We start from the raw sequence: 6,899 nt of genomic DNA on the forward strand, positions 1-6,899 counted from the left end.
TGTTTTTCATTTTGAAATAATTATAAACTCTCCCCCAAAGTGACAGAATTAGTACAAAAAGGTCCCTTTTACCCATCACCCATCCAGCTTCTCTCAACATCTTACATAACTACACTGCGTTATCAAAACCAGGAAATTAATATCGGCGGAGTACAGTGGACTCAGGTCAAATCAGTCGCTCAGTCGTGTCCGACTCTTTGCGACCCCATGAATCGCAGCACGCCAGGCCTCCCTGTCCTGTCCTGTCCAATGGACTAGACCGAAGCAATTAACTAGATGACAAACCTCAGATTTAACCACTCAGGCTTGCACTCATTTTTGCGTGTGCGCGCGTACTCGCGCCCATCTGCGTAGTTCCATTAAGTTTTTTCACTTGTAGTCATGGTCCCCAACCAACTCTTGATTTCCATCATAAATCGGTCCCCACCCACCCCACCCCCTAGCCCTCCCCACCCCCACCCCCACGCCCATCTACACTCCCTTAAAGTAAGGATTAGCATACTCTGCCTTGGATGGGGTGAGCTCTCATAGGTTTGGACATCTGATACCGGATACGGGGAGGGCACCCCAGTGTGCACAGAACCTGCTTTTCAAGGTTACCCAGCTGCGGAGTCTGTCCCATCCCTTGGGTTAGCGAGGACCCAAGACTTTTGGACGCCCACTGGTTCCTTGAGAATGGAGCGCAGTGCCCTTGAGCAGAAATTATCAGGCTCCTGGAAACAAAGATGACAATGCCCCTGCCTGCCTTCAACAGAGGCCATCTAGGCAGCGAAAGAAGCATGTGTGCAAGTCATTCATTACTGTTTTGTGGTATTATGTGCCCCCAGGCTCTTGTGTATCTGTGTAAGACCATAAGGCTTGGTTTTAATCCTTTAAGCTTGGGGTCCTTTGTTTACTTAATGGTCTTAAAAACATAGGCTTTCCTTGACTGCTTTCATCTTGCTAGACTTCAAAGCCCAGTTTCCTTTAGTCTCAGCACAAAAAAACCACTTTGCTTTTCATTCTCCCTGCCCAGAGGCCCTTCTTCCCCAGTGCCTTTTGTTAAAGTCTTCCCTATCCTTAACGACTTAGTTACAGTTCCAGACTTTTGCATAGCACTTTTCAGTTTATGAACCACATGCAAGAACTTAATCTCATGTGATCCTCACAACTCTTTTATTTTTTTTCTTCTTCCATAATTATTGAGGTATAATTGACATATAGCACTGTATAAATTTAAGGTGTCCAAAATAATAATTTGACCTATCTCATGAAATGACTATGACAATAAGCTTAGTAAACATCCATCATCTCATATAAATACAAAGCTAAAGAAACAAAACTTTAGGGCTTCCCTTGTGGCTCAACTGGTAAAGAATCCACCTGTAATGCAGGAGACACAAGTTCAATCCCTGGGTCGGGAAGATCCCCTGGGGAAGGAAACAGCAACCCACTTCAGTATTCTTGCCTGGGAAATCCCATGGTCTTAGGAGCCTGGAGCGCTACAGTCTATGGGATCACAAGAGTCAGTCACAACTTAGCAACTAAACAATAACAACATTAGTGAGGAGGCTGCTGCTGCTGCTAAGTCACTTCAGTCATGTCCGACTCTGTGCGACCTCATAGACGGCAGCCCACCAGGCTCCCCCGTCCCTGGGATTCTCCAGGCAAGAACACTGGAGTGGGTTGCCATTTCCTTCTCCAATGCATGAAAGTGAAAAGTGAAAGTGAAGTCGCTCAGTTGTGCCTGACTCTTAGCGACCCCAGTGACTGCTTATTCTTCACAGTGATTGGTTACAATATTAGACTTTTCTTAAATGATAGGGAATTGGTTAGTGGTTACCTCATAAAAATATTGGCGAAGAGTTTAAGTTCTGCCCATGATTTCCAGAGGCGTAAGCAAGAAGTGACCAAGTCAAGTTAGTCTCCCTTGTCTTGCAAAATAAGATAAATTTTTTTTAAAAAGAAACAAAACTTTCATATATAGTATACAGCAGTGTTAATTATATTTATCATAGTGTCCATTACATTCCTAGTACTTAAATCTGGAAGTTTGTACCTTTTGACCACCTTCATTCAACTTCCCCTCCCTGCTCTGGTAATCACAAATTTGATACCCTTTTCTATAAGTTGAGTTCATTTATTTGTTTTTGATGTATAATTTATCTACAACTTTAGTTCCTGTTCTACAATATACTGTCTCAATATTTCTATATATCTCAAAATGCCTGTGTGTGTGCATGCGTGTTCAGTCATGTCTGACTCTTTGCGACCCTATGGACTATAGCCTGCCAGGCTCCTCTGTCCATGGGATTCTCCAGACAAGAATCCTGGAATGAGTTGCCATACCCTCCTCTAGGAGATCTTCCCAAACCAGGGATCAAACCTGTGTCTCCTGCATTGCAGGTGGGTTCTTTACCACTGAGCCACCAGGGAAGCCCACATTTCAGAATGATGTAAGTCTATTTACTAGTGTCACCATACAAAGATATTACATAGTTATTGACTAAATTCTCCACACTGTACATTTCAGACCTATGACTCATTCATTTTGTAACTAGAAGCTTGTACTTTTAATCTCCCTTACCTTTTTCCCCACCATTCTTACCTGCCTCCCCTCTAGCAACCACCAATTTGTTCTTTGTATCTATAACTGTTTCTGCTTTATGTTTGTTCATTCTACATATAAGTGAAATCATATGGCATTTGTCTTCCTCCATCTAACTTCACTTAGCGTAATATGGACCTCTAGGTCCATCCATGTTGTCGCAAATGGCAAGATTTTGTTCTTTTTCATGGCTGATTAATATCCATATATGAATATTATATGTATATATTTATATATTACATCTTTATTCATTCATCTATTGTTGGGTGCTTAGGTTGCTTTCATAACCTGGTTATTTCAAGTAATGCTGCAATGAACATAGGAATGCATATATCTTTTCTAGTTAGTGTTCTTGTTTTCTTTGGATAAATACTCAAGAGTAGAAGCTGAATCAAACAGTGGTTCTATTTTTAATTTTTTATCATAGTAGTTGCACCAATTTCCATTCCCACCAATAGTGCGTGAGGATTCCCTTCTCTCCACATCTTATTATCTTTTAGAAAACAGCCATTCTGACCTTCACGTCTCTTTGGCAAGTCACAAAGGTTAAGCTGCTGTTGTTTTACTTTTCAAGATCAAGGTCTTGCCCTTTATTTTTATTTTTTAACATTTACTTTTTAACTTTTATTTTATGCTGCTGCTAAGTCACTTCAGTCGTGTCCAACTCTGTGCGACCCCATACACGGCAGCCCACCAGGCTCCCCCGTCCCTGGGAGAACAAGAACAGTGTTCCAGGCAAGAACACTGGAGTGGGTTGCCATTTCCTTCTCCAATGCACGAAAGTGAAAAGTGAAAGTGAAGTCGCTCAGTCGTGTCCGACTCTCAGCTACCCCATGGACTGCAGCCCTCCAGGCTCCTCCATCCATGGGATTCTCCAGGCAAGAGTACTGGAGTGGGGTGCCGTTGCCTTCTCTCTTTATGCTGCTGCTGCTAAGTCACTTCAGTCGTGTCCGACTCTGTGTGACCCCAGAGACGGCAGCCCACCAGGCTCCCCTGTCCCTGGGACTCTCCAGGCAAGAACACTGGAGAGTGGGCTGCCATTTCCTTCTCCGTTCTCTCTTTATAGTGGACTATAATTGATTTACAATGTTGTGTTAGTTTCAGGTATACAGCAAAGTGATTCATTTATACATATCAATATATCTATTCTTTTTAAAATTCTTTTCCCGCTTAGATTATTATAGAATATTGAGCAGAGTTCCTTGTACTGTACAGTAGGGCCTTTTTGGTTACAAAGGGTGTTTGTAGTGTTAAAAAGGAAACCATAGGCCCAAAATGGCATCATTTATGCTGAAGCCCAATATAACAAACTTAGATTTAATACCTCATCTAATTGCAGTTTTTACTTTCCCTGGGAATGTAGTCTCAGTCATTCATCCTGGAATTTTCTGACGAGCACCAACAAGGTAATCTGTCATTTGGACCCTCTCCATCCCACCCTCCACAACCCCTACAAAGGAAGAAGATGGAATCTGCATGATTCAAACTCATCCTTTCCCCACATAAGGTGATCTGGCCTAAAACAATCCTTTCCTTTCATTTGCTAATTGCTTCCTTGCCCACCTTGCTCCTGCCTGTAAAAACCATCCATTCTGCACAAGGTCTGCAAGCACCTTTCTCTGTGCTAGCTGGGATACTGCCTGATTCACAAAGACTGAACAAAGTCAATTACAACTTAAGGGTTTACTTGGAATTTTTGTTTTTTAACAACAGATAACTGGGCTATGTGCCTTACAGACAGTGCCACTATATAATTTCCCTGGAAGATAAAGATTCATACAGAGTAGACTAAGTCAGATGACCTGGGATATACTGGGCTACATCTAATGGCAGTTCTTAACTTAAGTTTTACTTATGACTTTACTAATACTGCTAGCTATGTTATTTGTATTTCATCTGTTTTATAAAATTGCTGTTTCTTACACTGCCAAATGTGTGACTGAGGCCTCTGATAAAATAATATATAGTTGCATGTGAGATCGATGATGGTAACAGTGTAACTCTAGATATGGGAAGAAGCAACAAAAGGGAATGTTTTCCTGGACTAAGAGGTTAGTAAGACAGGTGTTCCAGAGAATTTTGGATACTGTTTTATGGCCTAGAACATTGAGTGGCCTGTCAGCAAAATCTTTGCCAAACCTGAGAATGGAGATTCTCAGCACCATGGGATAAAATGGTCATGAAATGCCCCCCTCAGAATCATGGTCAAATTTAGGAGTGAAAAGGGGCTCTGCCAACTGAAAACTGACACTTGCCATCTATATCCACAAAGATTAAATCATGGCCACTGCAACAGCTGACCTTCAACTCCCCTGAAAGGAGTTCAGGGTGAAAATCGGAAATGAGGCCCTCTGTGCTCTGGGAAAAACTGGCAGAACAGGTCTTCAGATAGTTAGATCTTTTTAGGAGAAGATTTTATGAGTCCCAATTCTTGCATCTTTTCATACCTAGAGAAACATTGACATCATTAATGGTAACATCTGCTTTGGCTATTAAGGAAAATTTTACAATTAAAAGTCAAAATAGAGTAGCTATGGTTCAGATATCCTGGGAAATAACTAGGCGATGCTCTGGGTGTACTTTCAGATTAGACCTTGTATTGCTAAACACTTGAGTTTTCTGAGTCGTGTCAGGCTTGGATGCCACCATTCTCAAAACAATGTCTGCTGAAGCTAGTAACTGCAACCTTACTTTTTATAAAGCTAGGCAACTGGCTACCTGGCTACAAGTCTCCCTGAAGTGCCAGGTCCAGACTGGGTTTCAGGCCTATTCTTCTAAAAAGAAATGAGATTTATTTTGTCTATTAAAATTCCAGTCATCATTCCTCCAATTACTTCTAATTGGGTATGTTACACCAAAATGGCAGACCAAGGAATTGAGATTTTAATCATACAAGACTCAGATCTAGAACTTGGAACTCAGAAATACTTCCAATTCAGTGTCTATACTCCAAGCTGAGGCAGTCCTATGCTCCATTTTGACAGGAAGTTATGACAGTCATAGTTGCCTAGTTCCCTAAATTAAAACTGAGCAGAACTCTGTGGGGCCCTGGAGTACAGATCTGTTCTGTGTTCTCCATTTCTTGTTGGTAGGATATAGGCTTCATTCAGCCTCCTTGACCTCCCCTGAGTTCTAAAGGGTGGATTCAAACAATTGCTAATCAGGGAAGGGAGGGGATACGGAAAGAGAGGAGAAACAATCAAAGGTTGGTACAGCCTCCAGACATGGTCCTGGTTCCTTCTCAAAGAAATATGCATAACAATGTCTTTGAGTTCTTCTACAGAATTGGAGCCCTGACCCAGGTGGAGGACTAAATACAAGATTCCTGGAGCATAGCTCTGTTGCCTCACAACCAACCAATTAAAAAAAAAAAACAAAGTCACAAACCCTGCAGCCCTCACCCCAAATGTTGCCTCCTGTTTCTGGGGACCAGTAATGACCACCCTGGTGGGTCTCCTGTTTGGCCCCTGTCTATTTCATCTCTGAGAGGAGCCAACAGTTTCGAACTAAATTGCTGTTATTTACAAGGGTGAATGCTGGTTTCAAGCAAAAAATAACTTGGCTCAAATCAGGTAGAGAGAGACTTCTGCTCTGCTAGGCAGGCCTACACCCATGCACAGCAGGAAGAAGTTACAGAAGAAAGACCTCTGCTCCAATTCTCAAGAAGTATCTTGAGTATGAAGTCTTTCAGGGGAGAGTTGTTAGGGGAAGCACACTGATTGAAACTTCCCACCCTGGCCAGGCACCATAGTAACTATTTGCATGAGTTGTTTAATGACAGGAGGTCCTGTTAAGGAACACAGAACTAATAAGCAACCACCAACTGGAAGAGTTCGGGAAAGGTCAAAAGGAGACACCGCATGTCCGACCGCCTCCCAGAATCCTTTTCGCTGGCATCCATCTTGGCTGAACAAGGCGTGCACCAGCAGGAAGAACTCTGAGTCAGAATGATTGGCTAAAGACAACCCAGAAACTAATCCCATCTCCATAAAACCCAAGACTGCAAGCCAGTTCTGCAGAGCTGTTCTCCCGGGTTCCCTTACCCTGCTGCTCTCTCCACCAGGGTGCTCTTTCCCAATAAAATCTCTTACTTTGTCAGCACATGTGTCTCCTCAGACAATTCATTTCCGAGTGTTAGACAAGAGCCCAGTTTCGGGCCCTGGAAAGGGTCCTCCTTCCTGCAACACTTCAAGCTAGGCTTCAACAGTATAAGAGCTTCTAGATGTACAAGCTGGATTTAGAAAAGACAGAGGAACCAGAGATCAAATTGCCAACATCCACCAGATCATAGAAAAAGTGAGGGAATTCCAGA

This window comes from Bos javanicus, chromosome 23 (genome assembly GCF_032452875.1).
Source record: "Bos javanicus breed banteng chromosome 23, ARS-OSU_banteng_1.0, whole genome shotgun sequence".
Classification (NCBI taxonomy): domain Eukaryota; kingdom Metazoa; phylum Chordata; class Mammalia; order Artiodactyla; family Bovidae; genus Bos; species Bos javanicus.